This window comes from Pristiophorus japonicus, chromosome 1, assembly GCF_044704955.1.
Source record: "Pristiophorus japonicus isolate sPriJap1 chromosome 1, sPriJap1.hap1, whole genome shotgun sequence".
NCBI classification, from domain to species: Eukaryota; Metazoa; Chordata; class Chondrichthyes; family Pristiophoridae; genus Pristiophorus; species Pristiophorus japonicus.
This window is the reverse complement of record NC_091977.1, coordinates 499,805,517-499,831,896: the sequence shown is the minus strand read 5'-3', so window position 1 is coordinate 499,831,896 and position 26,380 is coordinate 499,805,517.

Sequence of the window (26,380 nt, the reverse complement as noted above, 5' to 3'; positions counted from 1 at the left end):
CACGGTTCACCTGGGTGACGTGCCGCTCCATCTCGTGAATGTGTATGCCCCTCAGCCCGGCCCGCAGCAAACGCGCTTCTTCGAAGAAGTGTCCGCTCTTCTTGGCTCCGTCGACGTCGGCAACTGCATTGTCCTCGGGGGGGATTTTAACTGCACCCTCGAGGCGAGGGACCGCTCCGGTGCCCCGCAGAGCATGACGGCAATGGAGAAGTTGAGGGACCTGGTCGGGTCCTTCGACTTGGTGGACGTCTGGCGAAATCTCCATCCCGACTCCAGCGCCTTTACTTGGGTGAGGCCTGGAGTAGGATGGTCCAGAGTCGACCGACTTTATGTGTCTCGGGCGTACGTTTCCTGCGTCCCGGCGGCCTCCATGCGACCGGTACCGTGTTCGGACCACCACCTGGTGTGGGCGGAGCTCGCTTCGCTCCGCGCGAGGACGGGGTCCGCGTACTGGCATTTTAACAACCAGCTGCTGGAGGACGTGCGGTTCCAGGACTCGTTCCATCGTTTCTGGGCCGACTGGAGAAGGAAGCAGGGGGGCTTCCCCTCCTTGAGGCTATGGTGGGACGTGGGCAAGGCTTACGTCTGCGTCTTCTGTCAAGAGTACGCGAGGGGGTCGACCAAGAGGCGGGCGGCCAGGGTCGGGCGCCTAGAAAAAGAGGTGCTCGACCTGGAGTCCCGTCTCGGTCAAGTCGTCCAGGACCCGGCCCTGCGGATGGTGTACGAAGCGAAGAAGGCCGCGCTGAAGGACCTGCAGCTCGTCGGGTCCCGAGGCGCGTTCGTGAGGTCGCGGATCCGGTTCCTGCGGGATCTGGACCGCGGCTCCTCCTTCTTCTACTCGCTGGAAAAAAGACAGAGTGTCCGTAAGCAGCTCTTGACGCTGCTGGCCGACGATGGCTCTCTCGTCTCGGATCCGGAGGGCGTCAACAACAGGGCCCGTGAATATTACGAGGCTGTGTTCTCTCCGGAGCCGTCCAGCGAGGAAGCGCGTAGAGTTTTGTGGGAGGACCTGCCGAGGGTCGGCCTGGAGGGCACCGAAAATCTGGAAGCTCCGCTAAGCTTGGCGGAGCTGACCGGCGCCCTCGACCGGCTCTCGAGGGGAAAAGCCCCGGGGCTGGATGGGCTGACCGTGGAGTTCCACAGGGCGTTCTGGGACGTCCTGGGGGGCGACTACGCGCGGGTCCTGGGGGAACGTCTGGCGACCGGGGAGATGCCCCTCTCTTGCCTAAGAAGGGCGATCTCCGCCTCCTTAAGAACTGGCGCCCGGTCTCCCTCCTCAGCACGGACTACAAAATCTTCGCCAGGGCGATGTCTGCTCGCCTTGGCGCCGTGCTGGACCACATGATCCACCCTGACCAGTCCTACACGGTCCCGGGCCGGACAATCCACGATAACATCCATCTGGTCCGGTGCCTCATCCATCATTCCCAGGAGGGTGGTCTGTCGGTCGCCTTCCTACCTCTTGACCAAGAGAAGGCATTCGACAGGGTGGATCACGACTATCTGTTCGGAACTCTGCGTGCTTTCGGGTTCGGGATGCATTTCGTCGCCCGGATCCGACATTTGTACGCCGCCGCGGAGTGTCTGATAAAGGTTAACGGGTCCTTGACGGCGCCCCTTCGCTTTGGGAGAGGGGTGCGCCAGGGATGCCCCATGTCCGGCCAGTTTTATGCCATCTGTGTGGAGCCTTTCCTGCGCCTCCTGCGAACGAGGTTGACGGGACTGACTCTGCAAGGGCTGGGCGTGGAGGTCGTCCTCTTGGCTTACGCCGATGACATGCTCCTCGCGGTCGAGGATCCCGCTGACCTGCGGAGGATGCGTGAGTGCCAGGAGATTTACTCGGCCGCGTCCTCCGCCAGGATCAACTGGGAGAAATGTTCCGGACTCCTGGTGGGTCAGTGGCGGGTGGACTCCTTGCCGGAGGAGCTCAGGCCTTTTGCCTGGAGCACGACCCATCTCCTCTATCTGGGAGTCTACCTTAGCCCCGACGAGGAAGCCTGGCCGACGAACTGGCAAGAGCTGGAGGCCAAATTCGCCGCTCGACCTAGGGCGCTGGACAGGACTGCTCCGAGTGCTGTCCTACAGGGGTCGAGCGCTAGTCATAAACCAGCTAGTGGCAGCCATGTTGTGGTACTGGCTGGTCACTTTGACCCCTCCCCCTGCGTTTGTCACCAAGATACAGAAGAAGCTGGTGGACTTCTTCTGGAACAACAGGAAGCACTGGGTCTCTGCCGCGGTCTTGAGTCTCCCGCTTGAGGAGGGCGGTCAGTCGTTGGTGTGCGTCAGCACCCAGCTCGCGACTTTCCATCTTCAGACCCTGCAGAGATACCTTTACGTCGAGTCCCCTCCCAGGTGGCGTGCTCTGGCAATGTACTTCTTCTGCCAGCAGCACGGCCTCAACTATGACACGCAGCTCCTGTTTGTGAGCTTGGGGGGTGTCAGGACCGCCCTCCGGGAGCTGCCTGTCTTTTACAAGGAACTCATCAGGGTCTGGAACAAAGTCTCCACCAAACGTAGCTCTCCACCGGCTGGAATGGCGGCTGTCCTGCAGGAGCCGCTGCTCGGGAATCCGTACCTCCACGACCGAGGTTTTAGGTGGCGGTCGGACGAGAGGGCTGTGGCTGGTGAGGTGACCAGGGTCAGGGACCTGCTCGATGGCGGAGGAGCGGGCTGGATGGCACCAGACACGCTGGCGCGGCGCATAAATTCTGCCAACGTCCGCCGCGCGGCCGATGCCATCGAGTTGCTAAAATCAGCTCTGGGCCCCGACTCCGTTAGGTGCATCGAGGAGGCTCAAGCACGTGGGGAAATCCCGTCCGAACTGACCCCCGTCCGGACGGAATTCCTCATCGGCGCCAAACCCCGGAACCTCCCTCGGGAGCCGGCGCCTCACAACTTGAGCCGCCTCGGGGAAATCCCCTCCGTGCCTTTCAGTTCCGCGCGGAAGGGTTTCCTGTACGGGCTGCTCCTGCACACTCTCAATTTTGCCATCCTCGCCTGCCGTCCGGACATGCCATGGCGTACCATCTTGCCTTCCGGAGGAGGCGGGGGTCCCCGATGGAGGGCACTCTACGCGGGAGTCCTCCCAGTATTTATCGGGGACTTGGCCTGGAGGGTCGTGCATGGAGCAGTGCCGTGCAATAAATTTTTAAGCTGGTTCACGGGCTCCCAGGCCGCCTGCAATTTCTGCGGTCTGGAAGAGTCCGTGTTCTATGTTTTTATTGAATGCACGAGGTTGCAGCCCCTGTTTTATTATTTAAAAGGGCTGCTCCTGAAATTCTGGCTGCACTTCAGTCCCACACTCCTGATCTTTGGGCACCCTGTGCGGAGGGGAGCGGGTAGGTCCGAGGGCCTCCTCGTAGGACTGCTCCTGGGCATGGCCAAGGGTGCCATCAGCCGGTCCAGGCAGCGGGCGGTCGAGAGGCTCGTTCAACCTGACTGCCTGCCTCTCTTCCGCGTGTACATCCGCGCCAGGGTGTCCTTGGAGATGGAGCACGCGGTGTCCACCGGTACGCTCGCGGCCTTTCGCGAGAGGTGGGCACCGGAGGGACTGGAGTGCATCATCACGCCCGGCAACCAAATTTTAATTTGATTTTATGTTTTAAAGTTTAATTTGTTTTAATTGCCGGTGTTTTTTTTTTAGTGTCACCCTCCCCTTTAATAGGGGGCACTTGGAGAAAAAAATATGATTTTAGTGCCCAAAAAAACTTTAAAAAAACCAAAAACGCAAAAAAAAACCCAAAAAGAAACACAGAAAAAGTGTCTTGTAAATGTTTGGTGTGCCCCCCAGATCGGGGGGACATGATTTAATGATTTAATGTTTTAGTTTCCTCCCAAAAGAGTTCTGTGGACAATCACTCCATGGTGCCTTTGTTCATTTATATTTTTAAGTGGCCTACCGCTTAATGTTTATATCCTTTCCTTATTAGCCCTTCCCAAGTGCATCACCTCACACTTCTCTGAATTAAATTCCATTTGCCACTGCTCTGTCCACCTGACCAGTAGATTGATATCCTCCTGCAGCCCATGACTTTCCTCTTCATTATCAACTACACAGTGTCGTCTGCAAACTTCTTAATCATACTCCGAGAGTCCGAAAGCAGAAGAGTCCGTGGGTTCGGGGGAGTCCGAGAGTTCGGGGGAGTCCGTGAGTTCGGGAGAGTCTGTGAGTTGGGGAGACTCCGAGAGTTCGGGAGAGTCCGAGAGCGGGAGAGTCCGAGAGTTCGGGGGAGTCCGTGAGTTCAGGAGAGTCTGAGAGCGGGAGAGTCCGTGAGTTGGGGAGACTCCGAGAGTTCGGGAGAGTCCGTGAGTTCAGGAGCGTCCGAGAGCAGGAGAGTCCGAGAGTTCCGGAGGTCGAGAGTTCAGGAGGTCGAGGGTTCGGAGTTCCAAGAGGTCCGAGAGGTCAGTGAATTCGGGAGGTCAGGAGTCCAAGAGTTTAGGAGGCCACAGAGGTTGGTGTGTTCCGGAGGCCACAGAGGTCGTTGAGTTCGGGAGGGCAGAGACGTCGGTGAATTGGTAAGTATCTCTCTTTTCTCTATTTTTTTAAAATTAGATTTAAACTAGATACGTCTAACTAGAGGGATGGCAGGGCAGCTCAGTCCCTTGGAGTGCACATCTTGCGGCATGTGGAAAGACCTGGACATTTCGCACGGCCTAGGCAACCATGTGTGCTGGAGGTGTCTCCAGTTTCAACTACTTGAGCTCCACGTTTCGGAGCCTGAGCAGTGGCTGGAGTCAATACAGTGCATCTGCGAGGCTGAGAGCTACGTGGATAGCACGTTTCGGGAGGTGGTCACCCCGCAGCTTCAAAGCGTGCAGGAAGAGGGGAAGTGGGCGACCACCAGACAAAGTAAGAATGCTAGGCAGGTAGTGCAGGAATGCCCCTGTGAATCCATCTCACTTTCAAACTGATATTCACTTCTGAGTAACGGTGAGGGCGATGGTGCCTCTGGGGAGTGCAGCCAGAGCCAATTCCAAGGCACCACTGCGGGGAGGGACGAAGAATAAAAGAGCTCTAGTGATAGGGGATTCTATAGTTAGGGGAATCGACAGGCATTTCTGCAGCCATAGATGTGATTCCAGAATGGCATGGTGCCTCCCTGCTGCCAGGGTCAAGGATGTCACAGAGCAGACGCAGGGCGATCTGCGGGGAGAGGGTGAACAGTGAGAGGTTGTGGTCCATATCGGGACCAACGACATAGGTAAAAAGAGGGATGAGGTCCTACAGTCAGAATTCAGGGAGTTAGGAAGAAAATTAAAGGGTTGGACTTCAAAGGTAGTAATCTCCGAGTTATTACCGGTGCAACGTGGTAATGATTACAAGAATGGAAGGATAGAGAGGATCAACACGTGGCTGGAGAGTTGGTGTAGGAGGGAGGGCTTTAAATTCTTTAGGCATTGGGACTGCTTCTGGGGATGATGGCCAATTTTAGTGTCGTCTGCAAACTTCTTAATCATACTCCCTATATTCAAATCTAAATCGTTGAAAGATACCACAAAAAGCAAGGGACCAAGTACTGAGCCCTGCAGAACCCCACTGGAAACATCTGTCCAGTAACAAAAACATCAATCAACCATCACCCTTTGCTTTCTACCTCGAAGCCAATTTTGGATCCAACTTGCCACTTTGCCCTGGATCTCATCGGCTTTAACCTTCATGACCAGTCTATCATGTGGGACCTTACCAAAAGCTTTGCTAAATTCCATATACACGACATCATATGCACTACCCTCTTCAACCCCCTTGGTTACCTCCTCAAACAATTCAATCAGATTAATCAAACACGATCTTCCCATAACATAGAAACATAGAATATAGGTGCAGGTGTGTGCAATTCAGCCCTTCGAGCCTGCTCCATCATTCAATAAGATCATGGCTGATCATTCCCTCAGTACCCCTTTCCTGCTTTCTCTCCATACTCCTTGATCCCTTTAGCGGTAAGGGCCATATCTAACTCCCTCTTGAATATATCCAATGACTGGCATCAACAACTCTCTGCAGTAGGGAATACCACAGGTTAACAACTCTCTGAGTGAAGAAGTTTCTCCTCATCTCAGTCCTAAATGACCTACCCTTATCCTAAGACTGTGTCCCCTGGTTCTGGAAACATAGAAACATAGAAAATAGGTGCAGGAGTAGACCATTCGGCCCTTCGAGCCTGCACCACCATTCAATGAGTTCATGGCTGAACATGCAACTTCAGTACCCCATTCCTGCTTTCTCGCCATACCCCTTGATCCTCCTAGCAGTAAGGACTACATCTAACTCCTTTTTGAATATATTTAGTGAATTGGCCTCAACAACTTTCTGTGGTAGAGAATCCCACAGGTTCACCACTCTCTGGGTGAAGAAGTTTCTCCTCATCGTGGTCCTAAATGGCTTACCCCTTATCCTTAGACTGTGACCCCTGGTTCTGGATTCCCCAACATTGGGAACATTCTTCCTGCATCTAACCTGTTTAAACCCGTTAGAATTTTAAACGTTTCTATGAGATCCCCTCTCATCCTTCTAAACTCCACTGTATAAAGGCCCAGTTGATCCAATCTCTCCTCATATGTCAGTCCCGCCATCCCGGAAAGCAGTCTGTTGAACATTCGCTGCACTCCCTCAATAGCAAGAACGTCCTTCCTCAGATTAGGAGACCAAAATTGAACAATATTCTAGGCGAGGCCTCACCAAGGCCCTGTACAACTGCAGTAAGACCTCCCTGCTCCTGTACTCAAATACCCTGGCTATGAAGGCCAACATACCATTTGCCTTCTTCACCGCCTGCTGTACCTGCATGCCAACTTTCAATGACTGATGAACCATGACACCCAGGTCTCGTTGCACTCCCATTTTCCTAATCTGCCGTCATTCAGATAATATTCTGCCTTCGTGTTTTTCCCCCCAAATTGGATAACCTCACATTTATCCACATAATACTGCATCTGCTATGCATTTGCCCACTCACCTAACCTGCCCAAGTCACCCTGCAGCCTCTTAACATCCTCCTTACAGCTCACACTGCCACCCAGCTTAGTGTCATCTGCAAACTTGGAGATATTACACTCAATTCCTTCATCTAAATCATTAATGTATATTGTAAAGAGCTGGGGTCCCAGCACTGAGCCATGTGGTACTCCACTAGTCACTGCCTGCCATTCTGAAAAGAACCCATTTATCCCGATTCTCTGCTTCCTGTCTGCCAACCAGTTTTCTATCCACGTCAGTACATTACCCCCAATACCTTGTGCTTTCATTTTGCACCAATCTCTTGTGTGGGACCTTGTCAAAAGCCTTTTGAAAGTCCAAATACACCACATCTACTGGTTCTCCCATGTCCACTCTATTAGTTTCATCCTCAAAAAATTCCAGAAGATTTGTCAAGAACGATTTTCCTTTCATAAATCCATGCTGACTTGGACCGATCCTGTCACTGCTTTCCAAATGCGCTGCTATTTCATTTTTAATAATTGTTTCCAACATTTTTCCCACTACAGATGTCAGGGTAACCGGGCTATAATTACCTATTTTCTCTCTCCCTCCTTTTTTAAACAGTGGTGTTACATTAACTACCCTCCAGTCCATAGGAACTGATCCAGAGTCGATAGACTGTTGGAAAATGATCACCAATGCATCCACTATTTCTATGGCCACTTCCTTAAGTACTCTGGGATGCTGACTATCAGGCCTCAGGGATTTATCGGCCTTTAATCTCAATAATTTCCCTAAAACAATTTCCCGCTTTATAAGGATATCCTTCAGTTCCTCCTTTTCACTAGACCCTCGGTCCCCCAGTATTTCCGGAAGGTTATTTGTGTCTCCCTTCATGAGGACAGAACCAAAGTATTTGTTTAACTGTCCGCCATTTCTTTGTTCCCCATTATAAATTCACCTGAATCTGACTGCAAGGGACCTACGTTTGTTTTCATTAATCTTTTTCTTTTCACATATCTGTAGAAGCTTTTGCAGTCAGTTTATATTTTCCCAGCAAGCTTCCTCTCATACTTTATTTTTCCCCTTCTAATTAAACAAATTTGTGCTGACTGTCCCTAATTAATCCTTGCCTTTCCAAATGTAGATTTATTCTGTCTGTCAGGATTTTTTCCAATAATTTTCCCACCATTGAGGTGAGGCTGACAGGCCTGAAATTACTTGGCCTATCCCTTTCTCCCTTCATAAACAAGGGTACCACATTAATAGTTCTCCAATCCTCCGGCACCATGCCCACATTCAAAGAGGACCGGAAAATGATGGTCAAGGCCTCTGCTATTTCCTCTTTTATTTCGCTCAACAGCCTGGGATGCATTTCATCCGGACCTGGGGACTTATTTACTTTCAAAGCTGCTAAACCCCTTAATAATTCCTCTCTCACGATATTTATTTCATCCAGAATATCACACTCCTCCTCAATAGCAGTATCTGCATTGCCCTTTCCTTTGTGAAAACAGATGCAAATTATTCATTAAGAACCTTAACAACATCTTCCGCCTCTGCACAAAGATTACCCTCATGATCTCTATTAAGCCCTACCCATTCTTTAGTTACCCACTACTCTTAATATATTTAGAGAACATCTTTGGGTTTTCTTTAATTTTACTAGCCAAGAAATTTTCATGCTCTCTCTTAGCATTACTAATATCCTTTTAAATTTTGCCTTTTAATGCTCTATCTTCCTCAAAGATTCTATAGTATTTAGCCGGTGGTATATGACATAAGCTTCCCTTTTTTTCTTTATCCTCCCCTGCAAGTCCTTAGACATCTCGGGGGCTCTAGAATTGTTATTCCCACCCTTTTTCTTTAAGGGCACATGTTTGGCCGGAGCCTTCCGGATCTCCTCCTTGAATGCCTCCCACAGGAAGGACATTAGCTTGGATGATGTGGAATCTGTATGGGTGGAGCTGCGGAATACCAAAAGGCAGAAAGCGCAAGTGGGAGTTGTGTACAAACCACCAAACAGTCGTAGTGAGGTTGGGGAGAGCATCAAACAAGAAATTAGGGATGCGTGCAATAAAGGTACAACAGTTATCATGGACGACGTTAATCTACATATAGATTGGGCAAACCAAACTGGTCGCAATACGGTGGAGGAGGATTTCCTGGTGTGTATTAGGGATGGTTTTCTCGACCAATATGTCGAGGAACCAACTAGAGGGCTGGCCATCCTAGACTGGATGATGTGTAATGAGAAAGGACTAATTAGCCATTTTGTTGTGTGAGGCCCCTTGGGGAAGAGTGACCATAATATGTTGAATTCTTTATTAAGATGGAGAGTGACACAGTTAATTCAGAGACTAGGAACTTAAGGAAAGGTAACGTCGATGGTATGAGACGTGAATTGGCTAGAATAGACTGGCAAATGATACTTAAAGGGTTGACGGTGGATAGGCAATGGCAAACATTTAAAGATCACATGGATGAACTTCAGCAATTGTACATCCCTGTCTGGAGTAAAAATAAAATGGGGGAGGTGGCTCAACCGTGGCTAACAAGGGAAATTAAAGGTAGTGTTAAATCCAAGAAAGAGGCATGTAAATTGGCCAGAAAAAGCAGCAAACCTGAGGACTGGGAGAAAATTAGAATTCAGCAGAGTAGGACAAAGGGAGGGGGAAAATAGAGTACGAGACAAAGCTTGCCAGGAACATAAAAACTGATTGCAAAAGCTTCTATAGATAGGTGAAGAGAAAAAGATTAGTGAAGACAAACATAGGTCCCTTGCAGTCAGATTCAGATGAATTTATAATGAGGAACAAAAAAATGGCAGACCAGTTGAACAAATACTTTGATTCTGTCTTCACGAAGGAAGACACAAATAACCTTCCGGAAATACTAGGGGACCGAGCGTATAATGAGAAGGAGCAACTGCAGGAAATCTTTATTAGATGCAAAATTGTGTCGGGAAGTCGATGGGATTGAAGGCTAGTAAATCCCTGGGGCCTGATAGTCTGCATCCCAGTGTACTTAAGGAAGTGGCCATAGAAATAGTGGATGCATTGGTGATCATTTTCCAAGTCTATCGACTCTGGATCAGTTCCTATGGACTGGAGGGTAGCTAATGTAACATCACTTTTTAAAAAAGGGAGGCAGAGAGAAAATGGGTAATTATAGACCAGCTAGCCTGACATCAGTAGTGGGGAAAATGTTGGAATCAATGATTAAAGATGAAATAGCAGCGCATTTGGAAAGCAGTGACAGGATCGGTCCAAGTCAGCATGGATTTATGAAAAGGAAATCATGCTTGACAAATCTTCTGGAATTTTTTGAGGATGTAACTAGTAGAGTGGACAAGGGAGAACCAGTGGGATGTGGTGTATTTGGACTTTCAAAAGGCTTTTGACAAGGTCCCACACAAGAGATTGTGTGCAAAATTAAAGCACATGGTACTGGGGGTAATGTACCAACGTGGATTGAGAACTGGTTGGCGGACAGGAAGCAGAGAGTCGGGATAAACAGAATGGCAGGCAGTGACTAGTGGGGTGCCGCAGTGTTCAGTGCTGGGACCCCAGCCATTTACAATATAAATTACTGATTTAGATGAAGGAATTGAATGTAATATCTCCAAGTTTGCAGATGACACTAAGCTGGGTGAGCTGTGTGGAGGACGCTAAGAGGCTGCAGGGTGACTTGGACAGGTTAGGTGAGTGGGCAAATGCATGGCAGATGCAGTATTATGTGGATAAATGTGAGGTTATCCACTCTGGGGGCAAAAACACGAAGGCAGAATATTATCTGAATGACAGCAGATTAGAAAAAGGGGAGATGCAACGAGACCTGGGTGTCATGGTACATCGGTCATTGAAAGTTGGCATGCAGCCACAGCATGCGGTGAAGAAGGCAAATGGTATGTTGGCCTTCACAGCTAGGGGATTTGATTATAGGAGCAGGGAAGTCTTACTGCAGTTGTACAAAGCCTTGGTGAGGCCTCGCCTGGAATATTGTGTTCAGTTTTGGTCTCCTAATCTGAGGAAGGACGTTCTTGCTATTGAGGGAGTGCAGCGAATGTTCACCAGACTGATTCCCGGGATGGCAGGACTGACATATGAGGAGAGATTGCATCAACTGGGCCTGTATTCACTGGAGTTTAGAAGGATGAGAGGGGGTCTCATAGAAACATATAACATTCTGACGGGACTGGACAGGTTAGATGCAGGAAGAATGTTCCCGATGTTGGGGAAGTCCTGTAAGGGGTGGTTTGCAGGGGGTCAGCTTTCCCTTCTGACCTTATATGAGCGGTTCCGAATCGCTCCCACACCCTTGGTTCTAGACACTGGAAGTATGAAGGGACGGTGACAGACTTGGACAGGCAATCGGTTTCAAGGTAGGAAGCAGGTATGGCTTTATTGTGTTTAAAAAGAAGTAAAAGGCACACCTTTAATAACACACACAGACCAATACACACTGAGGGGTACAACACATTGAATAAATTGTCCAATTACAGTCTGTGGGGAAAAGAATACAGCTTAAACTCTAAATGGGGTAAAAAGGCGAATGCAGATACATTTACACAAGTTATCCCAGCCTCCCTCCTCCCAATTCCCCTAACTAACGAAGTTATAGCTCTGGGGGGTTCAGGGCCTATGCTCACCAATCCCTTTTGACAGTTGCCGGTGAATCGTGGTTTCGGGGTTCGCTGCACTTGGCCTTCTAGGTGAGCCGTACCCCGGGCGGAGGAGAGGACTTCGGAGTGCGTAGTCTTCGGTTGGGGTGCGTCCATTGATGCGCTAAGTTGCGTTTTGGATGTATGGGGTAAATACCCACTTTCTTTGGTTAGGAATAGTTTTAGTTCGTCCTTTTTGGTAATTTCTCACCCGTTGGTCGTTCCGAAGTAGATTGTAGAGTGGAAATAAATGTTGATTCTTTGGTTTTTGCTGAGTTGGTTTTGGTTGGTCATTTTGCTGGTTGTGGTAGCCCGGGTTATCAATTTGGTTGCTGACAACCTTCCATTTCGTGGGCCTCGTGCTCAGTCAGTTCTTGATGAGTTCGAGTAGTTTCCTTCACTGCTCCATTTCTTCACTCCCCAGCTCTGGCTGCTTGTGTCTGTGTCTGTGTTCCAGTCTGTGCTCTGCTTCTCTCCTGTCTTCTGCTAGTTTCTGTGTTCTGCTAGTCTGCGTGCTGCTCCTTGCTGGTCTCTCCTTGTAAAACTGGGGGATAGATATATTCCAAAAAAAAGGCTCCGTTATCTCCCATCAAATCTCTTGGGCTCTGTTTAAACTGTACTGTCCACTGATTTTCAAATGTCTCCTTTGTCAGCAGTAACTCGATTAGGGTGTGAGAATGTGCTATCAGTGGTTTTGCATTGTTGTGGAATTGTCCAGTTTCTTGACCATGATTTCCTTGGTGCTTGATTGGGTAATTCGATTATCTCTCAGAGGGTGAATAGTTCCCCCAGACAGTCTGGGGTCTTTAATACACGAATTTGGCCCCACCTCCTGTATTTGGTCACTCTTTTTTTTTGCAGCCAAAATGTTGTAGAATCTTAAAATTGATATGCTCCTTCCCATAGATGTTTAGGGGATCTCAAGCTTCTGTAATTTAGGTCCATTTTGAATTCCCTTTCCTATGAGTCCAAACACTGGGGGGGGGGGGCGGTGTCTCCATGAATGCATCCCCTTTTATCCCCCGCAGGCTTCGTCTGCCCCTTGAAACTCATTTTAAAAGCCCAGAAAGGGATTCTTCTCCTCTGTAGGGGAAAGGTACCTGGAATCTTTGCGAGATATTGGTAAATTCTACATTCCCCCCTGTGATACCATATCACTTATGATATCATTCTTCGAGGTGAGCAAAGTTCCTGACTCCCAAGAGATAACCTTCCCCATAAATTAGCTAAACTAATACCCAAAATGCATTACAATTATGCAACATCACCAAAGATGCACACTTTTCCCTTTACAGGTACAAACTTTTTACATTTATACCCTCCCAGCTTGGAGGGGGTTCAATCACTACAATTGCATTTCAGCACAGTTACATTTCATTTCAGTTATATTACATCCACCAGCATATAGGCAACTTGCAACCACATTACAGAAGGAAAAAAAACATAGATTAAAATTAAACAACATCAATTGGTCTCCTGATAATGTCGGGATCCTGCCCTTGAGAACTGCTCTCAGGCTGGCTGACACACAAGACAAACTCAAAATAATCACCTAAACATTACTGCAATATTACCCTCAATTCTAAACTAAACCTTAAAATATCCTTAAACTAAATTAGAGCTATGTACAACCGCCACCCGTCTCCGGGTGGCCTGGTTAGTCCCTGTCAGGCCCATGCCTTGTGCGGCCTGATAGCCGCCTGGATGCTAGGGTTTCCCCGCAGCTGGTGAGCTGGAGACCCTTGTCTCTGGGACAGCTCGTTGCTACCGCTCCTGTGAGACCCTCACTGCTGGAGGCGGCTAGCTGGTGGTCCCGACTCTGAGCGGCCTCTGTACTTCTGACCTTCGGCCTTTCCTGTCGGGCTGCCCTTCTCCTAGGGTAGAATCGCTGAGGTTCAGATGCCAGTGACCACGGTATCTTTGGCCGTGGTGTGCGGAGGGTCCTTCTCATGGCTTGGGTTACTGGGGGTGTGTCCGAATCCCAAACGATGGGTGAGATAGCCCCTCCAGTACTGCAATTCACCGCCCCTATCGGCACGGTTTCTGAGCCTGCCACATTCCCTGTGGGCCCTCCACCGTCGGGGGCGGCCAACGGAGGGTCCCTGTCCTGAGGACGGTTCACCCCTCCCGGCTGCCCTCTGTGCTTGGCTGACCCTGGGTTGTATAGCTTGCACTGGTTGATGTGGAACCACTTAGTACAGCGGGGCAGCTTTATGGCATAGACCATCGGGCTTGCCTTGTCCACAATGCTGTATGGCCCCATATATAATGTTTCAAAAACCCCGACCCGAGCATAGTTCCTCACCATAACCTGGTCCCCTATCTCCCATTCGTGGTGTTTGCTGGGTTCGAGCAGCAATCGGTTACTCTGATGCTGTCTGCCCATGTTATTAGCAGCCTGCCAGTGAATCTGTTTGAGGTGTTCAAACAGGTTCCTGACAAACCGGTCCCGGTTCACCTCTCTGAGCTGACCTTCTGTGAGCACCGGGGCTAGGACATGGGTGGGGGACCCCATGACCCGACCACAAAAGCAATATAACTTCCCCAGGGAGGCAGAGGCAGACCTGACAACGGCGCTGGGATCACTGGTAGAGCAAGGGGTGTTAAGACCGATAGCAACCCATGTGAACTCTCCACTGTGGCCAGTTAAGAAACCGGACAACTCATGGAGGGCCACCGTGGACTATCGAGTACTAAATAAGAATATCCCTGATTGTGCACCCACTGTAGCAGCCGTAACGGATATCATTGGGAGTATTCCAGCATCTGCGACCACTTTCACGGTGCTGGATATTTCAAATGGGTTCTGGTCCATTCCTTTAAAACGGGAGGACCAGTACAAGTTCGCCTTTACCTTTAAGGGCCAACAATACATGTGGAACTATCTTCCCCAAGGCTTCCACAATAGTCCCAGCATTTTTCACCAATGCATGGCGAACTGTTTAAAGGGCTTTAGCAGACCCCAGCAGTTGGTGCAGTATGTGGATGACCTGCTCCTGTTCACCGATCAGGGGGGGGAGCATGGCCCACTGCTGGCTGAGCTGCTGGAGCTGCTAAAAGAAGAAGGGTTTAAAGTAAACCCCAAGAAGGCACAGATCAGCCAGAAGGAAGTCAAATTCCTGGTGCTGACTGTGCGCGCTCCTTCCCATAGATGTTTAGGGGATCTCAAGCTTCTGTAATTTAGGTCCATTTTGAATTCCCTTTCCTATGAGTCCAAACACTGGGGGGGGGTGGTGTCTCCATGAATGCATCCCCTTTTATTCCCCATAGGTTTCGTCTGCCCCTTTAAACTCATTTTAAAAGCCCAGAAAGGGATTCTTCTCCTCTGTAGGGGAAAGGTACCTGGAATCTTTGCGAGATATTGGTAAATTCTACAGTCCAGAACCAGAGGACACAGTTTAAGGATAAGGGGTAAGTCATTTAGGGCTGAGGTGAGGAGAAACTTCTTCACTCAGAGTGTTGTTAACCGGTGGAATTCCCTACCGCAGAGAGTTGTTGATGCCAGTTCATTGGATATATTCAAGAGGGAGTTAGATATGGCCCTTGTGGCTAAAGGGATCAAGTGTATGGAGAGAAAGCAGGAAAGGGGTACTGAGGTGAATGTTCAGCCATGATCTTATTGAATGGTGGTGCAGGCTCGAAGGGCCGAATGGCCTACTCCTGCACCTATTTTCTATGTTTCTACGTTTCTATTCTAACACGGATTTATCCATAGGTAGCTGTTTCCAGTCCACTGTGGCCAAATCACTCCTTAACTTAGCAAAGTTAGCTTTTCCCCAATTTGGGACTTTCATTCCAAGCCTATCTTTGTCCATAACTAACTTGAATCTGACTGAATTAGGGTTCCTGGCACCCAAGTGCTCTTCCACTAACAACCCTTCAATCTGCCCAGCTAAATTCCCAAAACTATACCAAAATCGCCCCCTCTCGTGTTGCCTTGTTACATACTGACTAAATAAATTCTCTTGAATGCATTTCAAGAATTCCGCATCCTCTATACCCTTCACACTATATTTGTGCCAATCAATATTTGGATAGTTAAATTTCTCGACTATTACTACCCTATGGGTTTTGGACTTCACTGCAATTTGCCTACATATTTGCTCCTCTCCCTCCCACCCACTGATTGGGAGTCTATAATACACGCTCAGCAGTGTGATTGACCCCTTTTCATTTTTCAATTTGACCAATATAGCCTCATTTAATGATCCCTCTAACATATCGTCCCTCCTCACCACTGTAATAGTTTCTTTAATCAATACCAGAACCCACCCCGCCCCCTTTTTACCCCCCTCTCTATCTTGCCTAAAAATCCTGTACCCAGGAATATTGATCTGCCAAACCTTCCCCTCCTTCAGCCATGTTTCTGTAATGGCTATAATGTCATAATCCCAAGTATCTACCTGTGCTCTTAGCTCATCCGCCTTATTTGCTATACTCCTTGCATTAATGTGTATACCATTTACCTCCTTGATTACTACTTACTAACCCTTGTTTCCTCTGTTTTACAAATTCGCTTTCTAAATTCTTACTATCCAACTCCTGCTTTACTTCCTTCCCTATTGAATTTGTTCTCAGGTTCCCACCCCACTGCCAAGCTAGTTTAAACTCTACCCAACAGCACTAGCAAAACTCCCCGTGAGGAAATTGGTCACGGCGCAGTTGAGGTGCAACCCGTCCGGTTTGTATTGGTCCCATCTCCCCCAGAAGCGGTCCCAATGCCTCAAGAATTTAAAGCCCTCCCTCCTACACCAACTCTCCAGCCATGTGTTCATCCTCTCTATCCTTTTATTCTTGTACTCATTAGCACGTCGCACTGATAGTAACCCAAAGATTATTACCTTTGTGGTCCTACCCTTTTTCTTCCTAGCTCCCTGAATTCTGCCTATAGGACCTCATCCCTCTTTCTACCTATGTTGTTGGTCCCGATATGGACCACGACCTCTAGCTGTTTACCCTCTCCCCCCAGAATGCCCTGCGTCCAATTTGTGACATTCTTAACCCTGGCACCAGAGAGGCACCATGCCATTCTGGAGTCATGTCTGTGGCCGCAGAAACCGCTGTCTATTACTCAACTATATAATCCCTTATCAGTAGAGCTCTTTTATTCTTCGTCCCTCCACCTTATGCCGCTGAGTCACCCGTGCTGCCTTGGAATTGGCTCTGGCTGCACTCCTCAGAGGCACCATCGTCCTCACTGATACTCAGAAGTGAATATCGGTTTGAAAGTGAGATGGCCTCACAGGGGGACTCCTGCACTACCTGCATAGCATTCTTACTTCGTCTGGTGGTCACCCACTTTCCCTCTGCCTGCACGCTTTTAAGCTGCAGCGTGACCACCGACTGAAATGTGCTATCCATGTAGCTCTCAGCCTCACGGATGCATCGTATTGACTTCAGCCTCCACTCAAGCTCCGAAATGCGGAGCTCGAGTAGTAGAAGCTGGAGACACCTCGTGCACACATGGCTTTCTAGGCCGTGCGAAGCCTCCAGGACTTCCCACATGCCACAGGATGTGCACTCCATGGGACTGAGTTGCCCTGCCATCCCTCTAGCAAGACCTATGTCGTTTAAAATCTAATTAAAAAGAAAAATACCTCGCTGGCCTCCCAAATTCACCGACCTCTGTGGCCTCCCTAACTCACCAACCTCTGTGGCCTCTCGAACTCTCGGACCCCTGGTCTCCTGAACTCACCGACCTCTGTGGTCTCCCAAACTGACCAACCTCTGTGGCCTCTCGAACTCTCGGACCCTTGGTTTCCTGAACTCACCGACCTCTGTGGCCTCCCGAACTCACCAACCTCTGTGGCCTCACAAACTTTCGGACCCCTGGCCTCCCGGACTCACCAACCTTTCTGGCCTCCCGAACTCTCAGACTCTTAACCTCCTGAACAATGGGTGGGGTCAAATTTACATATGCAATGGATTGCAAATCAATTCACATAATTTAAGGTGCTGATGCGCTGTTGTGCAGTGAACATACAATGTGGGCTATCTTAAAGGGAAGGGATATAATGTCCAAGGCATCTCCCCGATTTTCTGCTGTAACTTTGGTGGAGCATCAGCAGGAACAGCTTAAACAATCGTGTACACTACAGAAAGTAATGGTGGGACTGTTTGTATTTTAATTGCTGCAATCAAAATAATCAAAATGTGTTCAGTATTTTTCGCTCCATGAATTTTTTGGAGGTTGTCTGTCTGTATAGCATACAGAGTATGCTACCAGAATATCTGTATTTGTGAGTAAAATTGAAATTATGTTGACATATTGCAAAGTACTTGAGGTTTGGCCATTCAGGTGTTTTATCTATATGCTGGCATGTACATGATTGAGGGCAAATCTGCTAGATTTTATTGCAATTGTAGATTAAAGTACCCATGAAAATGCAAATTATATCAACGTTGCATATTGACTTACATATCCATGATTATCCACAGAGCCACTCTTGGATACCAATGGCACTCTGGATCCTTCTTCCCCTTCATTTTCCTCTGATCCCATTCCTCCTTCCAATCTCACACGTTGCCATGTTTTCACTATCCCCTCTGACCTTCCCTTCTCTGACCCCAAATGATCAGTTCTCAGCAAAGGCCTCAGCTTCATCCGCTTACACCCTCACCTCAATTGAATTTCGAGACGCTGAGGTCTTCTTCCCTTGCCTTCGCTTCTGCACCGATGCTTTTGGCCAGGAGTCTTCCCCCACACATCAAACCCTTTCTCTTGTCTTCAGAATTCCCATTCCATCTGGACCCCTCCATATGGCCTCTGACCTTCTCTGGTTCATTTCAATGGGAACTGCCGACGTGACATCAGCAATCTCAATTTGTCTACTGCACTCACTCAGTCTAGCCTACCTCCCTCTGAACTTGCAGCACTCCGTTCTCTTAGATCCAACCCTAAGTTTGTCATTAAATCTGCTGAAAAGGATGGTGATGTTGTTGTTTGGTGAATCGACCTCTACCTTGTGGAGGCTGAACGGCAACTCTCTCTAACACCTTCTCCTACCTGCCTTTGGATCACGATCCCATCATTGAACATCAAACTATAGTTTCTCAGATTGTCACAGACCTCAAGCTCTTTGGAACGTTTGGTTGTTGTGAAAGGTGCTATATAAATGCAAGTCTTTCTTTCTTTTTTATCTCCTCTAGAGATCTTCCCTCCAACCTCATAGTCCTCCAATCCCACACAGCTCGCTTCTACCTCCTTCCCAAGATCCACAAACAGGACTGCCCTGGTAGACTCATCATTTCAGCTTATTCTTGCCCCATGCAACTGATTTATTCCAATCTTGATTTTTTTTTCCACTAGTCCAGTCTCTACCCACCTACACCAGCGACTCCTCCGATGCCCTCCACTAGTTTAACAGTTTCCTGCTTCCTGGATCCAACTGTCTCCTTTTCACTATGGATGTCCAATCTCGCTACACATCCATCCCCCACCAGGATGGCCTGAGCCACTTCTTTCTTGAACAAAGGTCCAATCAGTCCCCATCCACATCCACCCTCCTCTGCCTGGCTGAACTTATTCTTACATTGAACAACTTCTCCTTTAACTCCACTCACTTCCTCCAAATAATAGTTGTTGCTATGGGAACCCATATGGGTCCTAGCTATGCCTGCCTTTCGAGGGATACAGGGAGAAATCTTCGTTCCAGTCCTACTCAGGTCCTCTCCCTCAGCTCTTTTTCTGGTACATTGGTGACTGTATTGGTGCTGTTTCTTGCTCGTGCCCCAAACTAGAACATTAACTCAAATTTGCTACCAATTTCGACACTTCCCTTGTCTTCACGTGATCCATCTCTGACTCGTCCCCTGCCCTTCCTCGACTTCGCTATCTCCATTTCTAGGACAAGGCTCTCGACCGTGTCCGTCCCTTTTCCCGCACTTCTGTACTCACCCCTTTCCCTCCCTCCCAGAACCATGATAGGGTTCCCCTTGTCCTCACCTTCAATTCCATCAGCCTCCAGATTCAATGGATCATCCTCCACCATTTCCGTCATCTCCAATGTGATCGCACTACCAAACACATCTTCCCCTTCCCTTTCAGAATTCTGAAGGGACCATTCTCTCCCTGGCACTCTGGTCCATTCTTTAATGACCCCCAACATCCCCTTCCCTTCCCATGGCATGCAAGCGCAGGAGATGCAACACCTGCCATTTTACCTCCACTATTACCTGCAGAAAGAGTGGATGCATTGGATTTGATCTTCCAGAATTCCCTAGATTCTAGAACAGTCCCTGTGGATTGAAAGGTAGCAAATGTAACTCTGCTGTTGAAGAAAGTAGAGAGACAATAGGGAACTGTAGGCCGGTTAGCTTGACATGAATAGTAAGGAAAATGATAGAATCTATTATTTAAAATGTGTTAACAGATCGCTTGGAAAATCACAATATGATTAGGCAGAGTCAACACAGTTTTATGAAAGAGAAATTGTGTTTGACAAATCTATTACAGTATTTTGAAGGTGTAACTAGCAGGGTAGATAAGGGGGAACTAGTGGATGTAGCAGATTTGCATTTGCAGAAGGCATTCGATAAGGTGCCACACAATAGGTTGTTACACAAGATTAGGGCTAATGGGATTGGGGGTAATATGGATTGTGGTTTGGTTAATGGACAAAAAAGCAGAGAGTAGGGATAAACAGGTCACTGGCAGGCTGTAACTAGTGAAGTGCCACAAGGATCAATGCTTGGGCCTCAGCTATTTACAAGCTATATCGCTGACTTAGATGAGGGGACTGATTGCAATATATCCAAGTTTACTGCTAGGTGGGAAAGTAAACTGTGAGGAGGACGTAGAAAGGCTCAAAGGTACATCAACCAGTTAAGTGATTGGACAAGAAAGTAGGAGATGGAGTATAATGTGGGGAAGTGTGAAATTATCTACTTTGGTCAGAAGAATAGAAAAACAATATTTTTTAAAAGGTGAGAGATTAGTAAATGTTGGGACTCGGAGGGATTTGGGTGTCCTTGTACATGAATTACAAAATGTTAACTTGCAGGTACTGCAAGTAATTAGGAAGGCAAATAATATGTTAGCCTTTATTACAAGGGGTTGCACTGCCTTGCTCCAATTATATAGAACTGTGTACAGTTTTGGTCTCTTTACCTACTGAAGGATATAATTGCCTTTGAAGAGGTGCAATGAAGGTTCACTGGGATGAGAGGACTGTCCTATGAGGAGAGATTGAGTAGAACATGCCTATATTTTCTGGAGTTTAGAAGAGTGAGAAGTGATCTCATTGAAAAGTATAAAATTCTTAGCGGACTTAGGAACAGGAGTAAGCTATTTAGCCCCTCGAGCCTGTTCCACCATTCAATGAGATCATTGGCTGATTTGTGACCTCACTCCATATACCCGCCTTTGCCCCATACCCCTTAAAATCTTTGGTTAACAAAAATCTATCAACCTCAAATTTAAAATTAACAACTGACCTAGTATCAATTGTCATTTGTGCAAGAGAGTTCCAAACTTCTACCAATCTTTGCATGTAGAAGTGTTTTCTAACTTCACTCCTGAAAGGCCTGGCTCTAATTTTTAGTCTATGCCCCCTGGTCCTAGACTCCCCAACCAGTGGAAATAGTTTCTCTCTATCTACCCTATTAGTTACATAAGAACATAAGAATATAAGAATTTGGCCATTTGGCCCCTCGAGCCTGCTCCACCATTCAATGAGATCCTGGCTGATCTTCTTCCTCAACTTCACTTTCCTGCACTATCCCCATATCCCTTGATTCCCTTAATATCCAAAAATCTATTGACCTCTGTCTTAAATATAGTCAAAGACTGAGTCTCCACAGCAGTCTGAGGTAGAGAATTCCAAAGATTCACCACCCTCTGAGTGAAGAAGTTTCTGCTCATCTCAGTCCTAAATGGCTGACCCCTTATTCTGAGTTCTCCTTAATATCTTGTTTGCTCAAATCACCCTTAACCTTCTTACTTCCAGGGAATACAACCCTAGTTTGTGTAATCTCTCCTTGTAACTTAACCCTTGGAGTTCAGGTATCATTCTGGTTTGACAGGTTCGATGCTGAGAGGCTGTTTCTCTTTGGGATCAATCATTTAGGACTGAGATGAGGAGAAACTTCTTCGCTCACAGGGCTATGAATCTTTGGAATTCTCTTCCCCAGAGGGCTGTGGATGCTTAGTCGTTGAGTATATTCAAGAATGAGATCAAGAGATTTGGGGGCACTAAGGGAATCAAGAGATATGGGGACAGGGCAGGAAAGTGGAGTTCATGTAAAACCTCAATCATAATCTTATTGAATGGCAGAGCAGGCTCGAGGGGCCGTATGGTCCACTCCTGCTCCTTTTTCTTATAGTCTTTAGTGCTCCTCCCTTCCCACCAACCAGGGCCCCAAACACTCCTTCCAGGTGAAACAATTTATTTGTACTTCTTTCAATTTAATATACCGCATAAGCTGCTTACAGTGTGGTTTCTTCTACATTGGGGAGACCAAACCCAGATTGGGTGATCGCTTTGCAAAACACCTCCATTCAGTCTGCAAGCGTGACCCTGTACTTCCGGTCACCCCACTCCCATTCTGACCTATCTGTCCTCGGCCTCCTACACTGTTCTAATGAAGCTCAATGGAAGCTCGAGGAATAGCACCTCATCTTTTGATTTGGTCCTTTACAACCTTGCAGACTTAACATTGAGTTCATCAATTTCAGATCATCACCATTGCTCCCATTTTTTCAGACAACAGCTGTTGGCAATGAACCTGCTATTGCCACTTATATCTTCTCTGGACCCATCTTCTGTTGCTTTACTTGTCTCATTACCATCCTCTTTTGCCTTGCACCATCATCCCTTTTGTCATTTAATCTCTCCTGCCTTCCACCCTATCACAGACTTTACCTTTTGTTCTTTTCTCCCCTCCCCCTATTCCTGCCTCTGTACTTTTGCACCTCGAACTTTTTTCAGTTCTGATGAAAGGTCATCAACCTGAAACGTTAGCTCTGTTTCTCTTTCCACAGCTGCTGCTGGACCTGCTGAGTATTTCCAGCATTTTCTGATTTTATTCACAAAGCCAAGTTTGCAGGCCCATGGGAAGCTGCCTTCATAGACTAATGTTCACCACGCAGGCGATTACAGATTGTGCTGTCAGCTGATCTGCAGACAATCTCAATCATAAGGACTCCGCTGGCAGAATACAACCGTCTCTGAGCAACTCCCGGCTGCAACAGAGGACAGCTGCAGTAACCCGCAGTGCATCGATGCATCAAACAGATCACTGATGTTTTGTTGATCTGGTTAAACCCCTTTCCCCAGGGGAAAGAAAAACAGCAGAATGACAGGGTATTACAATTATGTTGCTTCACACAATTATCCCAAAATCTAGGGATGCTGTTGATGGCACACATACAATCATCTCGATCCCTAAACAGGATCATGCCCTTCATAAACCACAAGGGCTTACACTCAGTCACTGCTCAGGTCGTGAAAAATCAGCAGCGTAGGAACATGTAGGTCAATGTCCACTTTCAGACAGTGGGCACAATTCATTCATTTTAATACAGGTGCAAGGTCGAGAATCCGGAACCCTCGGGACCGAGGCCATTCCGGATTCCAGGCTTTTCTGGACTTTCAATCATCTTTCTGATGTTACGAATCGGGAAATACCCAAGCCCAGGTTCGGGTATTTCCAGATTTCGGAACATCAGAAAGGCAGGGGGGTCCACGCCAAGGAGCTGTTCGGGCCGGCCGGTCCTGTCGATGATGTCGTTGGGCGGCGCCCCACTGAGGAGGAAGTGTTCGGCCAGCCCCACTGTGGAGAAGGTGTTCGGCCGGCCCAACTGTGGAGAAGGTGTTCGGCCGGCCCAACTGTGGAGAAGGTGTTCGACCGGTCCTGCCGTGGAGAAGGTGTTTGGCCAACCCCGCCATGGAGAAGGTGTTCGGCCAGCCCCGCCATGGAGAAGGTGTTCGGCCGGCCCAACTGTGGAGAAGGTGTTCGACCGGCCCTGCCGTGGAGAAGGTGTTTGGCCAACCCCGCCATGGAGAAGGTGTTCGGCCGGCCCTACTGTGGAGAAGGTGTTCGGCCAGCCCCGCCATGGAGAAGGTGTTCGGCTGGCCCCACTGTGGAGAAGGTGTTTGACCGGCTCTGCCATGGATAAAGTGTTCGGCCGGCCCCGCCGTGGAGAAGGTGTTCAGCCAGCCCCGCCATGGAGAAGGTGTTCGGCCAGCCCCATCATAGAGAAGGTGTTCGGCCAGCCCCATCGTGGAGAAGGTATTCAGGCTGGCCCCGCCATGGAGAAGGTGTTCGGCCGGCCCCGCCATGGAGGTGTTCGGCCGGCCCCGCCATGGAGAAAGTGTTCAGCTGGCCCCGCCATGGAGAAAGTGTTCAGCCGGCCCCGCCATGGAGAAAGTGTTCGGCCGGCCCTGCCATGGAGAAAGTGTTCGGCCGGCCCCGCCATGGAGAAGGTGTTCGGCCGGCCCCGCCATGGAGAAGGTGTTCGGCCGGCCCTGCCGTGGAGAAGGTGTTCGGTCAACCCCGCCATGGAGAAGGTGTTCGGCCGGCCCCACTGTGGAGAAGGTATTTGACCGGCCCTGCCATGGATAAAGTGTTCGGTCAACCCCGCCGTGGAGAAGGTGTTCGGCCAGCCCCGCCATGGAGAAGGTGTTCGGCCGGCCCCACTGTGGAGAAGGTGTTTGACCGGCTCTGCCATGGATAAAGTGTTCGGCCGGCCCCGCCATGGAGAAGGTGTTCGGCCAGCCCCGCCATGGAGAAGGTGTTCGGCCGGCCCCACTGTGGAGAAGGTGTTTGACCGGCTCTGCCATGGATAAAGTGTTCGGCCGGCCCCGCCGTGGAGAAGGTGTTCAGCCAGCCCCGCCATGGAGAAGGTGTTCGGCCAGCCCCATCGTGGAGAAGGTATTCAGTCTGGCCCCGCCAAGGAGGAGCTGTTCGGGCCGGCCGGCCCCACCATGGAAAAGGTGATTGGGCGGGGCCCCGACATGGAGAAGTTGTCGGGTGGGCCCCGCCGCCGAGGAGCTGTTCGGGCCGGCCGGCCCCGTCGCGGGGGAGGTGTTCGGGCAGGCCGGCGAGGAGGCCCCGAGGTAAGGGTAGCGGTGGAAAGCGGGGTGAGATGAGCAGCGGTGAGGTAAGGGCAGTGGCGGCAAGGCGAGTGAAGCGAGCGGCGGCGAGGCGAAGCCCGAGGTTGGGCAGCGGCGGGGCCCCGTGGTCGGCAGGGTTGGCGGGTCCATATTCTGAAACATTTTACGGATTCTGGACGATGCTGCCACCGATCGTTCCGTAGTCTGGATTATTGAACTCCGGACTTTCGACGCCACACCTTTTCTAAGCAACCGTACACTTCCCTTTCCAAAGAGCTTATGGACTCTGCTACTTGTGGCAGCGTTTCTCTGTGTGGAAAATGTTTCTAACCTCCCTTTTAAATCTCTTAACTTTGTTACCTCTTGTTACATTTTTGCCAGATAATAGAAACAATCTTTCACAATTTCTTCGGCAGCACCTCCCAAACCTGCGACCTCCAGCACCTAGAAGGACAAGGGCACCAAGCGCATGGGAACATCATCAACTCCAAGTTCCCCTCCAAGTTACACACCACCCTGACTTGGAAATATATCATCGTTCCTTCATCGTCGCTGGGTCAAAATCCTGGAACTCACTCCCTAACAGCACTATGGGAGTACCTTCACCACACGGACTGCAACGGTTCAAGAAGGCGGCTTGCCACCACCTTCTCAAGGTCAGTTAGGAATGGGGAATAAATGCCGGCCTTGCCAGTGACACCCACATCCCAGGAACAAAATTTTTTTTAAAATCTTACTTTTCATAACCTTGAAGGACACCTTTAACCTTCTTCCCTGCAGTGCACATTCCTTAACTTTTCATGTCTCTCTTCATAACTGTAACTCTTCACCCCTGGTAATGTCCAAAGTGTATCTCTGCTGTGCATTTAGCATCGCTTTTATATCCTTCCCGTAATGGGCTGCCCAAAGCTGCATACAATATTCCAACTGTGTTTAATTCCATACACTATCAACACTCACTGTGTCGGCTCTCATGAAGAATGGTTACTTGGGTGAGCTAGTGAAGAGCTGTTGAAGACTGTGAAACTGTGCCAAGGAATGAGTCCACAGCTTCAAGAGAGGAAGGGAAAAATCTGAAGGGAAATTTTTAAACATGTGGAAAAGAATGTTTGTGCTTTTATTGTTAAGAGAAACAAGACCAATCCAATCCAGACTGATAGCCAAAAGACCCACCAGGTGTCATCTTTGCTCAATTGGTGGGCCATCTTGTCTTGGAGTCAGAACGTTATGGATTCATAGTGTTGCTATGGACTTGGACACGTAACCCTAGAATTTCCTTGAAATTAATTATGCTGTTGTTGTCCCTTCCAAAAAAAAATGATGCCTGCAAAGGTAGTTACACATAGGTTTTCTGGGTCTGCTCAGTTGCATTCCTATTAGTGTAAGACCTGTGTTAAATGGGTGTAAGTGCCTAAAGTACCTGGAAACATCTGTGCAGCCTTTAAAAGGCAGTTCAGCAGCAGACTGGGAGACAGCCAGGGGAAAGTGAACAGTGATTGGCTCTTTTACTTCATTCTCCAAAACTTCACTGCATGTCTTAGCAATATTTTTATTATATTGTACAGAATTATGACTATGCAGACATCATCTGGACCCAGAGGGCGACAGTTCATGGCACCAAGACCAAGCCCTCCTCAAGAAAGTCGAAGGCAGCAGGCACAAACCACCAAGAAACCCAATAGTGCAACTTGTGGCCACTAGCTTCACCCTCTTAAAGCAACATTACCACAACTAACTCTTTGCACT